The 21,106-nt window shown below is 34.8% G+C and overlaps 1 long non-coding RNA gene and 1 pseudogene across 1 annotated transcript in view; one reads left to right on the top strand and one right to left on the bottom strand.

Annotated features, from left to right (window-relative positions):
* Nucleotides 1–3,716: 3,716 nt before the first annotated feature.
* Nucleotides 3,717–5,608, bottom strand: LOC130047664 (putative nuclease HARBI1; annotated as a pseudogene).
* Nucleotides 5,609–8,480: 2,872 nt separating this feature from the next.
* Nucleotides 8,481–21,106, top strand: part of LOC130047667 (uncharacterized) — a 151,431-nt gene continuing 138,805 nt past the window's right edge. Inside the window, exon 1 of the long non-coding RNA XR_008796482.1 lies at nucleotides 8,481–8,699. This is a non-coding gene — a long non-coding RNA (uncharacterized LOC130047667). The remainder of the gene's footprint in view (nucleotides 8,700–21,106) is intronic.

Consider the following 21,106-nt stretch of genomic DNA (forward strand, 5'->3'; position numbering starts at 1 on the left):
GAGAGAGTAGAAAGTGATACACTTTACTCTAGTGCGTTTCTACACCGTGATAGCAGGTGTACTGCATTTTCGGTGATATGACAGTGTGGAGTTTTATTTTGGGTGTTTTGATAATTTAACACAATAGGCAGTGGCGTAGCTGGGCTAAAAATCCTTCTGATACTCCAAAGTCCTATTTCGGGGGGGGGGGGGGGGGGGGGCTTTACATTTCCCTTGTCACTTTTTTTTTTTTTTTTTTTTTTTTTTTTTTTTACACTTTATATACTTTGCTGTATGCCATTTCCTACTGACTTCATTAATCAAGTTTCATATATTTTGATGTCTCCCGAAGAAAATTTTGAAGAATTCAAGATTCATGGCCTCTGGAGGGTCTTCCGACTGTAATGACTCAAAATTGTTTTATTTGTGGGTAATAACTAACAATCCAAACCTGATAAAAATGAGATCCTCCATCTGCTCCTTTGTTTTTATGCTGTAGAAACAATATGAAAAGAAAGAACAAAGGAGCGGATCGGGGATCTTATTCTAATCAGATTGTAAAAAAGCCTTACTTAGGGGGGGGGAGGGCACAACCATACTTCTTCCCCCTTTGAAAAGTGTGGGGGCATGTGCCCCGGCTTTACCTTCTCCTACTCCCCTGTTCTGTGTACGACATACTGCACTTTTGAACATTGCAACGGGGGATGCCCTTCTAATATAAATGAGATATAACTATTTTCACCGTGAGAACATTATTCTTGTAACTAACAATTTTATGACGGTTTAAAACGTAACTCGGTCCAAAAAAATGTAGTACGGAGAGAATAGGTTATGTACATGCAAGAAATAATGCTTTGAGTGCTGAGAACCTGCATATTAGAATTGAGTATCTTTTTAACCGTGGTATATTCTCATCTGATCAATCTATGTTAATTTTGTGTTAGGAAAGTGAGGGGGCACAAACACTCTTGTGACCCCCTCCCCCCATCTTCCAAAAGTGAGGGGGCACATGTCCCCGTCCCCTGATAGGCATAAATTATCCAGTGAAATGCTATAGTCTACCCAAAATTATCGTTCGCATACTCACTAATACCTTTATCAACACTTACTCATGTTTGAAAATTCTTGAAAAACGATGATGATGCGTTAATGAAATAAGCTATTGACTTCAGTTGCAAAAAATGTATGTCACTTCATCAGTTTTAAGAAGATTTCACGCTTCTCTGTGACACAAGAAGTATTGTATTTAGACGCAGCTCTATTTTATGTGTGTGTTTGATTACACAAGATCTATACATGTAAATAGATAGCATAAATACATTGGTAGATTCAGAGGGAGGTGTGGAGGTTTTATAGATTGTACCGCTGTCTATCGTTACAAAATGTTGCTTAATGAGGTAAAAGTAACACATTTTGAGAATGGAACTCCCCTTTTGAAAACTAAAATTGATTGTAGAACCCCTTTTTGAAAATCCCCTGGATCCATCCGTGAAATATGCGAGTTTTTTCCATTTGTAATTAATCATGGAACCTACAGTGGGTTTTCCTCAAATTCAATGAACAAGTTCTTACTTTTATTTTATTAATCGTGAACAAAAATTTACACAAGGAATAAATTTGATAAGAGGAGCAGCAGGAACGATAACTCTGGGTAAATAATTACCTGAAAACCCATATCAACTTCTTTAAAATAAGAAAAAGAGGGGGTCATTTTTCTACGGGGGTAATTATTTTTCAGGTATGACACGCAAAATAATGACCCCTGGGTTTTCTTTCTACAAAATTATCCAGTTTCTCTCGAAAAATGACCCCCAGTCATTATTCTATGGGAGTCAAAATTTGCTTCTACACCGGCTGCGCCCCCGCTTAAATCCGCCACTGATGATCGGCGCTTACGGTCATTGAGCTGTGAGGGTTCTTTAGCGTGCCACACCTACTGTGACACGAGACATGTGTTTTCAAGGTCATTTCCGAGGACCCGTGACATTCACACCTGATAACGAGCGACTGGAGATGAAACTGTCAATAACTGTTTGAAATAAAGCCTTAGGTCTGTCGCAGCCGGGATTCGAACCCCGACCTTCCGCATGCGGGGCGAACGCTCTACAATGTACCTCTAAAGGCATGCGGTGTGGGAGCCGCCGTGAAGCCTCCAGTATGCCCTGGTGGGGGTCGGGGAGACAAAGTCCCCGGAAGCTCTTGGATTTTAAAGATTTTATAGGGCTTGAAATATGTCCTATGTAGTCATCTTTACTATTGTCTGTCATCTTAACAAGGTGAAATTAATAAATGACGGAAATTTTAAGGGTTTGGGGAAAAAATTAAGTTCTTCCAATAAAAGTAAGTCAATAAATCAAAACATTTTGTCATTTACCTTTTGGAGAGTGTAGTAAATTACTATTTCTTTTATCGTTTACATTTTTCTAACCTAGAGACCACAATTTACCTTAAATTCTAAATTTTTAGGGGGAGGGGATGGTTGCGCAGCCACCCTTTTACATCCGTCATCGTATTTAAAGTACATAGACCACGTGAATATCAGTCTCGTTGTGATATAGAAGTTGTTATTGACAACGATACGCATAATAGTGTACCACGTGTTCAATGATAGCACGTGAGGGTTTTATTTTCAAGACGATAATGCCATCTTTAAATGTCAAACACCCATCTAATATACAAATTGCAGTATTATCGATTTTCTGAAGGCCCAAAATACCTATTGTCAAATCTAGTGTACTTGAGATCTGTCTGCACTAAAGCCACCCGGCGCTGATTGAAATAACAGAACTCTGACTGAATAAACAAAGAGATGAAAAATTAACACACAAAAATATTTTCACATGATTATGATTTATTGCCCAAAAAATCTTGTCACTTTTGAAGATATGTTTTTCACGTTTTGAATAAAAAATCGCTTTTAGCATTTGAAGAAAGGCAAAATCACAGCACGAGCATGGGGTAGACTTAGTATTAAAATGTATGTATGCATATCATTTGTCATTTACAAATTAAATAGCGGGGGTTGGGGGTTGGGGGGACTATGTTCAACGGTTTTAGATAGAATTCTGCTTGTCTTCCGGTGGCTTATTTTGTATCTGAGTATTGCGAAAAAAGTTCGTTCAAATCAACCTTACAGCCAAAGCGTAAAAAATTGTGGCGTGGATCTACTGTAACGGGATTTTCAGTATTCCCGTGTATCTCCGTGTTTAAAAAGAATAACGATATTACTGAGATTTACTTTAATAAGTTAATGTACAGTAACTACAGACAGTAGAAAACTTTATTTTTCTTTTACCTGCTTTGGGTTTCATATCCGGGATTTTTTACCTTAAGGTTTCAATCACTTATGAAGTCTTATAATTTTGTATCTCAAATTAAGTTTCGGAACAATGTTTTGACCCTATTGTTAGGTCACCCGAGTAAACTCGGGTCATTTGTTGCAATTGGTCTGTGTCCGTCGTGATCCATGGAAATGTTTGTATTGTTACCTGATTAGAGGCAATTGCATACATATACATGAGCCTTACAAAATAAATCTTTATGATACCCATATCAGGATGATATGGAATCAGTTATTTTTTCTTATGTTGATGACTATTTTTGTTTATGTTGATAACATTTTTTTTCTGTTGATAATTTTTGTTCTTGTTGATGAATACAATAAATGATAAAAAAAATGTTTATTGCTAATGCATTTGTTCTAATATATAAGAAAATAGATATATAGACCATTTAGAGATGTACATATATATATATAACAAGAGCAGAATGAGCATGGTCTTTTACACAAGTTACATTATCTACATTCTGTTTGTAATTTGTAGTCTTTTAAGTGCTCCCTGGGCATCATTCTGAAGCCATGGATAATCATTTACATGTCCTTGACCATCTTCATCATCGGAATCCTCATTTATAATGTCATCCAACCTGTCATTCTGTAAAATGCATATATTGTGAAGTATGCAAGTACAAACTACAGTTTTACACATATTCATTTCACTTTTGATGTTGAGATACTTTAGTCTTCTAAAGCGCCTTTTTAATAATGCAAATGCACGCTCAATAACTTGTCTTTTTGAGGACAACTGCAAGTTGTAGCGCAATTGTTGGCGGTTCATATGGCCAGTATCTCGGTAAGGCGTAAGGAGCCACTGCTTCAGGGGATACGCTGCATCTCCTAAAATATGGTACTGTCCATGTGCACATTTTTCAAATCCAGATTCCCAGAGAGTAGAATTTTTGAGTACTTTGGCATCATGTACCCTCCCGGGCCAGCCAACATTAATATCTGTAAACTGTAAGTCATGTTTACAAACTGCCTGAAGTATTATCGAGTGAAACTTTTTCCTATTGTAATATGAATTGGCATTCTGTAATGGTGCTTCAATTGGTATATGGCAACCATCAATGGCTCCAATCACACCAGGAAAATGATATGCTCCCATGTCATCAAATTCCCTTGTAATGTTGGGAAAATCTGCTACATCTGGCCATTTTATGCATTTGGTGAAAAAAGTATCAATCACAGCCCTTATAACATGCTTTTTGTTCTTAAGTAAACAATGTTCACTTACACCAAAGCGGTCACTTAGTTCGCAAATAGTTTCTTGAGAAGCCAGATACCTTACAGTCATTAGAATTTTTTTCTCTAATGGAATTGAGGGTCTGCCACCAGAAACAGTACGTGTACTTGATGCTGGATGAAGAGCAAGATTTCTACACAAAAGTTCAAGAGTTTCCCTGTTTATCTTGAAAAAAACGTTTAAAAGAGTCTGATTGTTGTCTCATAGTATCTCTTGCACTTAATCCGGTCATCTCTTGCACTGAAAAAAAGAAGTATAAGTTTAATCAAATATCCAAAAGAAATTGCAAGGATATACCTGATGATGTGGTTAATATACCAGAAGTTTTATTAACCTCTTACTCAAGAATTTTGAGGAATGTGAACTTCAGTTTAATGGTACATGTAAATTAACAAAATTCTTTACACAATTATTAATATTGTCCAGGTAAGGTGACCCATGGCTCAACTGTCCTTGACACAAAGTCTGTAAAGGTGTACATACGGAAGCACATTAATACTTTGTTATAACAAACTAAAAATAGATACTGATGCGGCTCTAATGACTAATATGCTTCCGTATGTACATATAGATTTTTTTTTTTAATAAAATAGGTCTGTGTAATTTGGCCAATACATTTGTATACAATAGAAAACAGCTAATATACAGTTTGCCCCTTCGGTAATAAATTTTAATGTCTGTAAGCCTTCTTTTGGCTGTGCCCCCCCCCCCCCCCCCCGTCTGATTGCTTCCCAAACAACTCTCGCTGCAATGGCTATGGAGGGGATAAACTGAATTTCAAAACCGCATGCAAATGGATGTGTTTTAATAACATTACAATATACTTTGTGTATATAACAGTACAGGGGTAGTCAGAAAAGTAATAAGTACATTTGCTGATCTAACATACATTACACATGCTCCTGAAATGGCAAAAATATCGTCTAGGTCGTCGTCTTCCTCGTCACTTGCGAGAAAATCATTCATCGCAGCTACACTACCGATAATGGCAGCCATTTTCCGGTTGAATTCTCACTTGTTTCAGCGAGACCGACCGGGTCATTATGTCATGTGATAAATGTGAACCGGGTCGTCACCCGGATTTCTGAAACAAGTGCGCCCATAGCCTTTTACGGAAAATGCTACTACGATCTTTACTACTTCGTTATTTGACATGAAAATGAATTTAAAGTTTGAAATAAACGTTAGAAATCGAGAAATATATGTTAACTAAATATTGTAACATGGGATTGAAGTAATATTCTCCCTATATAAACTTTTGCTGAAATTTGATTTCATTGATAAAGAAAACTAACCAGAGTGCACTGAGGCATGCAGGAATTATGGGAAAACAGTGGATGCTTCAGAAAATGGCGGGTACGGATGAAGCCATCAACATTCCTAATTTCCTTTAATGGTTTATATGATCTCATAATCAAAATAAAATCCAACAATTGCATAAGCTGTGGGAAAACTTTTTCATGTTCCAAAAAACCTGGAAACAAGAAAAGTCTGACTTCTAAATTGGTTAGGATTGACAGAACTGTGAAAGATGTTTTACAGAAAGACTTAGGGGTAAAGGGGTAAAGACGCAGTGCTCAGATCGTCAACTTTCTGTCTCCACGCCATGTGTATAAACCGGGTTTTTTTCCCACCAATGCCTTATATGGTAGTGGGCCGTTCTTATTTGCAAATTAGGTAAGCGTTCGTTTTTGGAAAACAGCAGGGTGTTCCGATGGCAGTTTCCGGTAAAATGGCAGTCAGTTCGAATCGAGAAAAGTGACATTTCAAAATGTTGAGTTTTCAATATTATTATACGATTTTTTTTACAGTGTTAAGGACTTACAAATTACCAATGAGGTTAGTTGTATATAAATTTAACTTTAAATGTACGCGTTTATTCTTTGATAAGTTTAAAATCGTTTTGGAGCGATTCCGCAATTTTCTGCTACGTTACGGGTATATGGGAGGTATTCTAACTGTGGTGAGGGCCTGTCACTACCCTCACACTACAAATATTCTGACAATCTAATAAATGTGTAGAGTGGGAAATCGAAGATATGATAGATGTTCGCTGATATTTTGTAATGATAATTTTTAGCTGAGCACTACATAATTTACAGTGGCGGATCTAGTGGGTGGGTTTTATTTTAACATTATCAACCAATTTTTTTTTAGCAATTGCTATTTTGCGGTCTTTGATTCACCTCCACTTTTGAGAGAATTTTCTGGATTCGCCAATGATTTTGTTTTCAAGAAATACAACTCTCTCCAAGACTAAATGTATCATTGAGAATATATTCCGTAAGCTTCAAAAGAAACAGTGACATACCAACGAAGAAAACTAAAAAATTCGGATTACGAAGGTGATCTGACCCGGCCCGGCCCGGTTTTTACTACCCATTTTACCAACTATCCTAAAAATCTACCAGAGTTGTCTTTCTTTATGAAGCAGAAGACACTTGCTGTGAAAACAAAAATGGATGCCGCGCCGTGAAGAACAGTTCTGAGTTCATTTTAGGGATATTTGCAGGTACTTACTAACTTAGTAAAAACACAGGAGTCGGCAATTTTATCAATAAAGTTGAAATGTATGAGAAATGGGCATAAATACTACCACTGAGCTTCGCGAAGCTTAGTGGTAGTATTTATGCCCATTTCTCATATAATTCTACTTTATTGATAAAATTGCCTACTCCTGTGACCAGACCGCGACCGGGATTCGAACCCGGGCCCCCTGAATCTCTAGTCAGTTGCTCTACCAACTGAGCTAACTGACCAACGGTGATCGAATGCGGCTGACCGCTACACATAAAACAAATGTATGGGATTGTCGACCTTTACTTCGCCTGACGTAACTTTGAGTGCGTTAACACCAGTGGCGGATCCAAGCAATATTGAAAGGGGTGGGACCTATGTGTATACTTTTTTCTACCCAAAAAGGGGATATAGACCACGAATGGAGAAAAATTACTTTCTTAAAAAACACTCAACCAACTGGGGGTGTGGGGGAGGCCACGGCTGTCTGTTAGGGAGAATGATGGAATATTAAAAGGGGGTCAAGGATTTAAATAGAATTCATAATATTGAAAATCTTTTTCTCAAGAACCACTGGGGTATAGATCTAATATGGCATTTGATATAAATGTTCAAGATGTTGTTTGAAAGTTTGGCCTTTATTGTGTTCTAGGAGTAAGGACTAAGGACTATTAAAGGATTATAGGAAATTTTGATTATTTATGCACACCAATGTGACCATCACCCATTAGCGTGGGGCAATATAGGAGTCTAAAGGTTTATGTAGGAATGTATTGTAGTATAGGAGAGAGGAGAAAATCTTTGGCTGGACCGGGAATCGAACCCGGGACCCCTGCATTACTAGTCAGGCGCTCTAACCACTGAGCTATGCAGGCCGATATCCACGGTCCGTATAGTCCTAATTACTACATTCCTCCCTCCTTAAGATCAATTATAATATTTCTCTTTTTATAATTGTCTTCCAATATCAACTCAGGTTCATTTCACCCCTGGCAGGCCAACTTGCAAATTCAGGGGTGGTCAACGGCACCAAATGTAGTATAGGAGAGAGGAAAAAGTCTTTGGCTGGACCGGGAATCAAACCCGGGACCCCTGCATTACTAGTCAGGTGCTCTAACCACTGAGCTATCCAGGCCGACATTCAAAATCCACACATGACATATAATTCTTAAGTTGTAATGCCATATCCTTATGTAGACTAGTATAGATTCCAGTTTGTAGACACAATGATCTCAGATGGGAGCTGAGCGATTTTTTTCTACCCACTGGTACTGGTACCGGTACCCATTCAATTGGGAAAAATAGCATCAAAATCGAACAAATTGGGAATTTTCTACAAATGTTTCAGCAAATGATTTTAGCTAAAAGAAAAGAAAAAACGAGAACAAAACAAGAACTATTCATCTCTTTACAAACTTTTTACGGTAATATTTGCTGTTGTGAGACTAAGGAATCGCTGTAGGATTGTTTTAGAATCGCTGTAGCTCTACAAAACACGCGCGCTGCCATGATCTGTAGGAATGAGAGTACCAAACCCCTGGATGTTTACACCGGATATAGTTTACCCAAGAAAAAGCAGAGGTAAAAATGAGTGGGTATTGCCTGATTGGTGGAAATGAGGTATGAAATAATTTTCATTTGAAAGTAACAATATAAGGGATTGAAATAAATAATGGGTTGAGGAAGTATTGCAGTTAATATATTTTTGGCACAGGAAATTATAGGGGTCTAGGTGTTAATTTTCAGAGAAGTGGTATTTGAGTGCGGAATTGCAGTAGGTTGTGAAGGAGGCAAAATTTGAGGTATAGAAGGCACGGGACGCTATATATATGTATTTTTTTAAAATTTTGGTAATAGTGCATGGAATGAACTTTCAAATGAGGTAAAGTATTTGTCTGAAATCAGTATAGTGAAACAGCGAGAGCACCAAAGGTTTGTATTGAGTTCTATGGGAAAATAATTGGTACTCTTTTCCCAATAGAGACCCCATTTCTGACTGTCATGTGATTTAAAAGTGCAGGTAGTGATTTTTTCTAGTATATTTATGAGATGGATGTGTTCTTTGAACTATTGAAAATAAAATTAGACTAAAAAAGTGAGAGGGTGGGGGAACCAGGGGGCGGCTGTATCATTTGGAAGGGTGCGGTATCTAGTAGTGGGTATGGGGTGCTGAAGGTGAACTGGCCAGAGGAGGGTAGTAAGCAGGAAAAGGCGCACCGGGTGGCTCTTATGGTAGAGATGCACCTGACAAGGTCACAGTTCCCAGGTGGATGTCTGGAGGTTAGCCATATCTGCCATAAGAAGCTGTGTGTCAACCCGATGCACTTAGTAATTGAACCACATGCCACAAACTTGGAGCGGATGCATTGTTTCCACCAGGGGGTTTGTTGTGGGACACACCTTCCACATTGCATCATATAATGTAATTATATAAGAACAATTAGAATGCTCGTGATTTACCGTATTTTGCCGAATATAATACGCAGTGGTGTATAATACGCACCCCCCACTTTGAGCCTAAAAGTTGGTGAAAAAACGCACTTCGGGTGTATAATACGCAGCAAAAATTTTGACCAAGCGGTAATCTTTATTTTATACTAATAGTGTTAATTTTCACTTAATATTTTTGCAGAAATAATGAATTCTAAACAACGCACAATAATTTGCAAACTTTTTGAGATGAGGTCTACATCGCGGTAATCTTCAATGAGAATCTTCAGTGAAAATATCAACCCGGACAAGCCTGTTCATTTCAGCAAAGCACGAGATTTTGTAGCATTAAAGTCTTAACTGACTCGATATTTCCTTTGTTGAAACTTAAAATCAATCAAATAGCCGATGTTATAAAAATAAAATTAAACAATTAAACTATCGCTTATTTTACTGTAATCAACACACCATGGTATGTACAAAGATGCAAATTATCAACTCCTCGTTAACTACGATGACTATTAAAATGTATGAAAACAAATTTAGTTAGGTATTTCTTTACCCGGAGGGGGTATCTAACAAAAGCACAATGTACTCAACAATGGCTTCGTAAAACACACGCTTTTATGCAAGAATAGTTATTTCAAAGATTCAAATTAGTATTTCATTAAAAATTAGGCCTATTCATAAAACTTTCAGTAAACCAACTTTTAGCAAGTGACAAAAATTATTTTCCAACAATTTTAGCACGTGACAAGGCATTATTGTGTACACATGCTTTAAATAATGGCGGCATGCGATGTAATGAATAGTCAGATCCAATGCAATTTGATTGGCTGTTTGTTTCATGATAATTGAATTATTTAGATATTGTAAGTATACATATCACATTTTCTGCAATTTTACGTTTCTGTAGTAATTTTCTTGAGGTCGAATTTTCTAGTTAATAAATAGGTGAACGTGAAAAGGCGTACAGTATCCGAAGCCTTGGTCTTTGAGTGAAATATTACACTACTTAATCGCCGAGTTTCATCTGGAAAAAAAGGTCAAAAACCTATTGTGGTATATAATACGCACCCCTTTCTGGCACAAAAATATTCTCTAAAAAAAAGTGCGTATTATATTCGGCAAAATACGGTAGTTTAGAGTAATTATGCTCGGGATCTCCATTTTTTTTACTCGGGCTCGAAGTTCGCTTAACATTACATTTTTCTCGGTGCCTGGAATCTGTGCAATACCCCCCAAAAAGTGCTATACCCAGAAAAAAGTACACTATACCCAATACTGCGATAATATACACAGGATATCCTCTTAGATGGGTTGAGAAATGGTTATCTGGAAAAAATGGTACACTGAATTGGTACCGTTACCGTTATACAGCCAATTCATAGAAAAATCCAATACATCCGGCGCCATTTGCCGGCGCCATTGCTTGTGACGTATTATAAGGTATACCACGCCCGATCAAATTAAAGACGATGATGTAGTTTAAATGTTGGTGGGTTTTTCTAAGTTTATAAATTCAAGTATATGTATAATTTTTTATTTTTTAATGTAAGATGATGCCCCATCACCTGTCATTTTGTCACCAAAATGAATTAAATGGATTTTTAATTTTTTTTTTAAATTAAATATCATGAATTTAACACCAGTATTTAATTATTTCAAACACTTAACACTTTTTAATCTCAAAAGCAGGCATGAGTATGTAATTTAAGTGATTAAATAATTTTTTTGCAAGACAAAATTTCTTCCTTACAAATTGTTTACACTATAAGCTATGTATATTGCTTATTTACCGGGGGGGAGGGGGGGGATGCACCACAGGTTAAACAAGCAATTAATTATAACAATGAAAATAAATAACAATCATTCGGAGGTACTGATACTGGCAAAGTTAACACTTCTGCACTGCACACATCTATAATTACATTTATACATGAAATACTAATTGTAGACAGGATTTAAATTAACAACCTGATATATTAGATAAGTTAATCCAACTGTTTCAGAAACAGCTGAAAATGATATTGTTGCTTGAATACATATAAAACTGCAATCAAATCAGAATAATTATAGTTTAGTAAATACAGTATGCAAGTATAAAAAAAATATGCACATGCAGGCTCCTTTAACGTAGTATTTGTTTTCTCTTTTTTAATTGTTTTATTAGTACATACCTATTCCATTTAGAAATTCAATGAGAATTTTTAAAAGAAATGGTTGCCATAACTGGAAATTAACATATATTTATCCATTGATATGTAAACATAGTATACAGTACAAGGTCATAAGTAAGTTCCCAAAGAAAATGTTCACTATATATTTAATACAAAACCATATACTTTTAAACAATTTTTCTGACCGCATTTCTTCATCAATTTTGATGAAATAAAAAGCACTGATCTCAGAAGTATTCACAGTAGTATATAATAATTTAAGAATACTTATATGACAATATATTGTAAAGATATGACGATTTTAACACGAATCTTAATTTGAGAGTATATACTATTTATATAAGTATGTGTAATTGGGGGGGGGGGGGTGTAAGAGAAGATTTTGAAAAAAAGATAGATTTGCATTAAATATATAGAGAAAATTCTCTTTGTGAACTTACTTATGGCCAACTACTGTAGTAAGGAATACCGTTATGTACAGAAATGAAACGTACGTTACAAACCAGAGCAGGTATTTTATATTTCATTATCAGTGATATATAAAAGGTACGCATAACAACAGATTTTTTGATGAAGTTCGATAGCATGAATGAGTTGAAAAATGATAAGTTCTATTGTGTGTTTTTCAAATTGGTAAATCGCAGAGCTCAGATAAGGTGCGTATCAGCGTAAATACTCATTAAATTTTACCAAATACGCATTTAAGTTGAAAATCATGCGTATAATTACTCATTAGCGAATGTAAATACGCTTTACACTCCCAAAGTAATGCTTATTAGTCCGCGTATTTGTGATACATGTAGTATGATATAAATATGAATTATCTATTCATATGAAGTGAGGTTAGCCCAGGGATTGATCATACATGATATTTAGCGCTATGAAATACATTTGGATGACAATCACAATTTTGAAAAATTGGAAGAGTTAACTCAAAACACTATTATATATTCCTAATTGTTATACTTTCTTTCTTAAAGAGTTATTGTGCGGTCGAAAGCACAGGGAAAAAAAACCCTTGTATTATCGATCGTGGACGAATGATATACAAAATTAGGTCATAATCATGTGACTTGAATGTCTGACATATTCAAATTTAATGCATCAATGATAAATATCAAATTTCAAATGACAATGAATAGTTTTAAATTAAAGAACTACAAAGGATTTTCTCCGTAAATAGCTGGAGCGGCCTTTTAGTATAAACTTTAAGTTCAAGTTTAAAGCTGACATGAATTAATAAATATAGTATAATTCTATATGTCCGCCATATTTCTCTGCTAATCCGCCATATTAGTTGGAATTTCTATTGTTATATGTATCGGGGTTCTCATGGTATATAAGGGGACGAGCTTTGGTACGCTTCACTTCACATCAGTGTCTTCGATTTACCTGTGCGGGTAGCTTCGACAGGTAACACGTACATCTCCGATACTAATTTATAGGACATCACGAAGAAATGAAATCACGTTTTGGAACACCACGCAGTGCTCAAAATTATAATAAACATATCGTACAGTAGTAAATCATTCTAAATATATATATTTGGATAAACATATATAGAATGCCTTTTCTTTACGTGAACGTGCGTACATTTGCAGTAAATATGTCAAAACTATACAAAAATGCGGAGAAATATTTCATCTTTTATCTATTGATAAAATGGAATAAGCAAAGAGTATACAATCTATACCATTCACAATTACTTCAAGTAAAAGGCAAACACATAAATACTACTGTACTTATAAAAATGGCATGTATGCTCGCCATGAAAACGCATCGAATGCGGACGACTATTTACCTGGGCCTACTCGTAATATCTGTAAAGGACCGCAGATGTACGTGTACACTTGTCGAAAATACTCTAAGTAGTAGTAAAACTCCCTTTATTTGCATAATCCATGAAACAAAACGATAAACTCCATTTGCATTCCAACAGTAAACAACATTGTCCATTGTACAGACTGCGACACACTTAGCCCGTGCCGATCAGCTATCTTCAATCAGGGGAAGTATCAGAGTTTGATGTTTACCCTGTATTGTGCATGAATCCTTATACCATATGATTTACTGGTCAGAGTATTGCAGATTTATAAATCAGGAAATCATTTAGGTACATAAATTTGCATATACAACACTGTACGAGTGTATGGGATGAGAGAGAGAGAGAGAGGGGGGGTAACGAGAGAGATAACGACAAGAGAGAGAGAGAGAGAACCGATGATCTTGTAATAATCGTGCTCTTATTAAGACAAATGATATCGTTAATTCAATAAAAAGAGAACAGTACTAGTAACTCAATATTGCTCTCATTAATTGATAATACAGATTTCTTTGATTCATTTAAAGCACGCATTAATTAAAAATTAAACATATTTTTAAATAATGTTATTTTCAATTACTTCATTTTATGCTAATTTGGCGCTCAATAGATCTTATATATCTATGCCATTTTGCGTTATCACATTCTCCGTCGAACTCGACGCAAATTGTACTAATGCAAAATGTAATAATCGAGTTTATCATATTATGGGTCGTTATCAAACATCAAGGGGAGAGGACAAGAGTGTCTGTTACCCACCCTTAATAACAATATCCATTTTTTGTTAGTTTGTAATGCAAATAAAAGATACATTGAGTGACAACCCCTCCCCCACTTACCCCAGCTTGAAAGTTCTGATATAATAGTAGAAGACACACACCACTACCAATTAAGAAAATGGAGATATGAGGCACTCATAGTAGAGGACTCTAACCACCCCATCCGACCCCCAACGATTGAAGAAAATGAAGTGTAGGGGGAAATTATTGAGGTAGTCAAAGTAAAAGACTCTTTAACCCTTCACCCCACATTAGGACTTTGAACATCGGACAAAACATCTTGGTTTGTTTGGGTGTTTTGTTTTATTTTATTGCTGTTTTCGTTCATCTTTTTTAATTATTATTTTGAATGGCAAGAAATTTTGAAGAATCCAATTTTCCATTTTTTCCCCTGTTGTACCCCCCCCCCCCCTGAAAAATGACGATACATGTCTGGTTATTACATGTACATTTTGTTTTGCAACACATGCATGTATACTAATTGTATGGTGCATGTAGAATTGCACCCTTTACCAAGTTTTCCTTCATTTACACATTGTAAAGAATGGTAAACCAAAATCACAAAACAAAATGCATAAAGACCAAGATATTTTCAAGCGTAGGAACTTCATTCATGAATACATAAATACATGAATACATAAATACGTGTTTGCCCAACTATCTATTTTGTATTGCTTGTAGGAGTTATGAGATTGATCACTGTTCGTTATCTTCACCTTGCATTCAGAAAAATCGCATGCATGCATTGCAGGACTATAGCATTTGTGTGTTTTAACGTTTCTGTAACATGCCATAATGATTACTTTGAGGCTTGAGTGTAATTTATTCATAAATATTTTCATTTCGTAGATCTGGCGCAATGGCCATACCGCTGTACGTAGAAATTTCAAATTCAAATGTATTCGATAAGATGTTAGTATGCATAAATCAGTAAAATTCGAGTTAGCTTTTATTTGATATGATACAATGTCAATATACTGTAATGCATTAGTAGGATATGCAGAAGGCAAGAGTATAAACATTTTCTTTTTTCATTATCAGTATCCATATCTATATGATCACGAAAAAACATTATATAATTTATATCCGGATTCATATACCGATTTAGATATCAATAGAAACAAAGCTGCATAGTTTGGGAGAGGGGGTTCTAATGAGTCTGATGAAATTAAAAGAAGGAACCCAACATTTGCATTCAAACTAGATATACTTCAACATGAATTCATTTCTGCTCTGACTGAAAGCATGATTCTAAATTCGGGAACGAATCTTGCATACAAAATAATTAATAGGGGAACACATAAATTCGAGCTCCTTTGGAATTTAATGAAATGTAGATATGCACCTTTCTTTCAACACGAATTGATATGTTGTTTCGGGCACGAAAACAGGGGGTTGGGGTGGGCAGGAAGGCTGGTCTGCTTTCCCCACTTTTTTTGACAATTTTCTTTTTTCCCGTTATTCTAACATACAAAGTCAGTATTTTCTACATGCACAGTTCAAACTAATATTCTTTTTTTTTTTAAATTTGTAATGAATTCAATTATAAGCATCAACTCCTGTAAGTTTCCAATATATTGTCAATCACAAATTTTTAAATAGCTGGACATTTTTAATGCTTGAAAGCTTACATTTATATAAGTGATCAATTTTCTTTCCTTCTGTGAAATGGTATATTATAAATCGAAGTAGGACGGTCGCTCTCTCTCTCTCTCTCTCTCTCTCTCTCTCTCTCTCTCTCTCTCTCTCAATGAATATGGACATACAGAGACCGTAAATAATTATGTGGTTCCAAAAGAGACAACAAAACTATATTTTCGTTTATAAATTTCCTTTCATATGTGTCTTTGTGTAATGAACTGTTTATTGTGGATTGCAAATGTAATACACGCATTTGCACACAGATGTATATTTTCGATCAGTATTCCCTTATTTGTATATCCAAGTTTGTATATGATCATCGAGAAATTTTTAATTGTGCACGCAATATACCCAACCAGATATTAGATTCCCCATTTCTATAAACTGCAAAACCTCGACCAGACAAGCATTCAATACAGGAAAATTTTTCGACTCTGACATCTCCCCTGATTGAAGACACACTGTTTGGCACGGGTGAAGTGTGTCGCAATCTGTATAATGGAATGAGAACGTGTTGTAAAGTTCTAACGAGATACAAATGGAGTTTATCATTTTGTTTCGTGGATTTGTCAAAATAAAGAGAATCTAATATTTTCGGTAAGTGCACATCTCCGATACCTGTTGAATAGACGCCCGTATTTGATACTTTTTTTGGCGATTATACCTTGTGCATTGCATATTATGCATATGGCATGCACCTTTATTTTGCAAGAATTGATATAAATAATATATTTTATGCTCTTTGCCTATTCCATTCTATCAGTATGTAATTGGCAAATGATTTATCCGCATTTATTTTATTAGAAAATGCAAATACTTGCATGCACTTACAAGTATGCAAGAAAAGCTTTTTTTTTTTTTTTTTTTTTGCATTTTTGTCTAACTTGTCTAAACTTCCAGAATGTTGCATTAGTATACAATCAATATTTTGTAATTTTGAGCAAAGCATAATGTTTTAAAATGTTATTTTATTTGTTTCTCATTCCCTATATATTACTATCGGAGATGTGCACTGGTCGAGTCCAACTAGAAAAATCACCCAGGTGTGACAATCACATTTGGGGTATATACGGGTAGAGTAAATTAGGCTACCTGAAAGAAATATGGCGGATAAGATGAGAAAGGTGTACGTATTTATTACTTCATGTCAGCTTTAATGGAAGAAGTATCGTTTATCTGGTGACATCTTCTGTGCTGTGCAAAAGAACAACGATAATCAGTAAATTAAAAAAAATACACTTTTGAATTCTTCTGAAAAGCAAAATACTCATTGATTAGAAAATCAGGGGGTAAATACTCTTTGTGATAAAAAATTAACTGGAGCTCTGTAAATGTGTATCTTATAAAGTCATGTCGCCGATCCATAGGTTTCATTTTTTAAAAGAGAATATAGCCTTTGATTTATCCAAATTTTAATATTGTGTTCTCTTAGCGTATGGATAAGAATGAAACGTACAGTATTTCATGTTTTGAAAAAACGAGTTTTTCAATGCAATATATGCCTGGTGAAAATAGTATAATACATGAAACATGAAATACTGTACGTTTCATTCATCTTGCGTATTTGTAATCGAATATAAAAAATTATGAAATGTCCTTAACCTTTGTTTAAGCAACAATGCATTGTTCGAAACCTGCGTTACTGACTAGCATACGTTACCAAATCATACGACATTGTGTTAAAAATTTGTCTAACTTTGCACAAAGTATATGACCGCGTGGTTTTGAAGTAATTTATGTTTAAGAATGAAATCAGAAACAATGCAGAAATTAGTAATTGGATAAAGTTTGACGAGATCACTGATTTTGAAATCTGGTGATGTAAACAAATTTAACATGGATATGCCAATTTTTAGACGATATTGTTCCCATTTCTGAAATTGTAGATGATGATTCTGACTACATATAATTACGACATTATGGGGGGATGCACCTTATATATTGTAACGTACATTTCTTATATCATAAACTACTCAATTGTATTGAAGATCGAACTTTACATTCCGTCAATCATGATACATTATTTCCACTGTCAGAGAATGTTAGTGTCAAATATTCCAAACATTAATATATATTGTTTGTAACATACACGTACGTCTGTTAGCAATGCTAGATTGAAGGAACGTGAAATGTTGTATGAAATATCAGTTGTAAATGATGGTTTTCCTATTAGATATGATGTTTCAATGTGGTCCTATCAAATCCTTTACAAATACGATTTATAGCTTGAGAATTGTGAATAAAGACGATAGAGCATTTATATAAAAAATTATCCACCATTTTTTCTGCTTGTCAAGATGTTTTGAGAAGCCAATAAACTTTCAATTTGTGATTCCGATCCCCTTTCCTTTGAAAAACGATGATACCCCCTGGTCAACGGATATTTATTGTTAAGGCAATACTAGTTATACTTGATGATTATGATAGCCCCATATAGACAATTTCATCTCTATTCATATTTGCAGAAAATGTCACTCAACAGAGCGGAAAGTCGACACATACACACACACACATATATACCAAAATTAAGTATGGAAAATGAGTTTTGCAAACGTGAAATGTACGTTATGTGTGCGTTATCTGTTTTGGAACCCCATGAGTGCAGACACTTAAGGTTTCTAGAATGTGTATGATTTCCTTTATGTCTGAGTTTATAATGTTTGACAACAATATCTTAACACGGTTTCCATTGATGTTTTCAATATTCTGGCAGCATAATTTCGTATCAGACATTATACGTATTGATAGAGACACTAATGCAATATCACCTTTCAAAAATGAATACATGATCTCAGCGAAGCGTACATTGTGTTAATTTACTTGGTATTGAGGGTGCTTATGTTTGACATTGTGTAAAAAATGAAACGCATTATAATTACATGCATATAATTATATTTGTCTTGTCTTTTCTGCAAACATTTAGCAATATGAATAAGTATAGAAGGACAGTTTTGGAATTCTTTAATTGTTTTTTCAGAATAAAGATTTGTGTACATTAACTGAGAATTTATCTATCTATCTATCTATCTATCTATCTATCTATCTATCTATCTATCTATCTATATATATATATATATATATATATATATATCAGCATAAAAAGAATTCTGAGTTTTAGCTAAACACTATGTATTATATATATATATATATATATATATATATATATATATATAATTTTGCTTTATCCAACGATGAGAATTTCATGCCATTTCATGAAGGCCATAATGCTGATCCCTTTATTTGTGTATGGATCAGTCATGAAAACCTTTCAGGGCCGTAAATTACATGCCTCCTCCAACTTTTGAGCCAAAAAAAATTAAAATTTAAAGTTCATTAGAATTTATGTTGTTTCCAATAACTAAGAACATGATACCTCCCTTAAAAAGCATTCCAAATCTTTCTTTTAGAATGAGTTAGTCAAGTAACATCTTAGAAGGCCCTAGAATCAAGGATTTTGCACGAAACGTGTTCAGTGTGCACAAAATGTGCTCAGCGTCTGGGGGCCTGGGCGGCCCCCAGACCCCCGCCTAATTTCCTGCCTCTTCCAAATTGAAGGTTAATTTACGGCCCTGCCTTTTTTTCTTTAAGCATGAGATGGTTGAACTGTAAGATGCGAATTGTAAGTGACTGCTCAAAGAAAAAATATATGCATCAAAGTATAAAATTCCGCTAAAAATCTGTATAATGTTATCTAGATTACGGACAGAAAGTCACAAAATCCGTAGGACAAAAAGTCACAGGACAAAAAGTCACAATGATGATTTTTGATTAGATAGGACAGATAGGATAAAAAGTCACAATGGTGACTTTTGATTAGATAGGACAGATAGGATAAAAAGTCACAATGATGACTTTTGATTAGATAGGATAAAAAGTCACGGGACAAAACCTCACTGGACTAAAAGTCACAAAAATGCTCACTAAAGCTGTTGTTCAGACACCAGACAACAAGAAACAAGCCAGCTTTGTGATATCACAGTTGTTTTCAATGAATTATATAGTTAAATTTAATGCTGAGAAGTGATTGATTTCATTTATCATATTTTTAATCCCAATAAAGGCCATTAATTATTGAAAGTAAATGATACAACTTGACTCTTTGAAGACACCCTATTGTGTATACACAGCTACCAACACATGACCCCATATCCTGTTACTGTAGCCTGTTTAACACCCCTTTGTGTATACACAACTACTGACAGAAGACCCTGTTTATTGAAACCCTATATAAACCTCCAATGACACCTCAGGCATTTGGTATTTTGCTATTTGTATACATGAAATATGTATGATTTGATGAAAAATATAAATTTCTTTGTGCTATATGGAATATAGTCAAATGTATATTAATGAGGGGGAAAAAAAGAAATAATGATACATAAATAAGTCAGTGATTTCAATGCATTGCTCTATAATAAAATGGTTTTTTAATAAGCAAACAATTTACCACTTTGTAACCACCATCATATTTATACAAATCAGGACATTAGCCATAAGAAAAATATGAATTTTTGAATCATTCATAGTTTCCATATGTTTCCAGCTCTAGCCACGTGAAGGCCTCCTTTCTGTAGAGCCATAATTTCTGTTTTTGAAATGAAAAATTTATAGCCAAAGGACCAAAACCATGAAGAGTAGAACATACAAAAAAATTATATCAAAAATAAATAAATTTTGTGATACTAACATTAACCAATTTCAGTTGTTGATAATTTGTTTTTCTACTGTGTGAAATAAAATTAGTGAAGCGTAATAACCAAAACCATAAAGAATGTAGTGGACAACAATGTAAATTACACAAAAAATCTATGGTATTTCATTAACAATACAATTTTTCTGTTTGTAAAAAAGAAAGTATTAAAGTGAAAGGACCAAAGCCATAAAAATGCACTAGATAAAAAAATGTAAATATTATATTTGTACAATAAAATTATCATAGAATTACAAACATTTAATGAAACAACTGAATTTCTTCCTAACCTACACAAGATCAAGCTGTATTCACTGGACACACCCGTCTGTCGGGGGAGGAATAAGCCTGAAAGTAACCCTACTCTAAGTTCTAACCTACATAATATCAAGCTGTATTCACTGGACACACCCGTCTGTCGGGGGAGGAATAAGCCTGAAAGTAACCCTACTCTAAGTTCTAACCTACATAATATCAAGCTGTAT

Source organism: Ostrea edulis, chromosome 7, assembly GCF_947568905.1.
Source record: "Ostrea edulis chromosome 7, xbOstEdul1.1, whole genome shotgun sequence".
NCBI classification, from domain to species: Eukaryota; Metazoa; Mollusca; class Bivalvia; order Ostreida; family Ostreidae; genus Ostrea; species Ostrea edulis.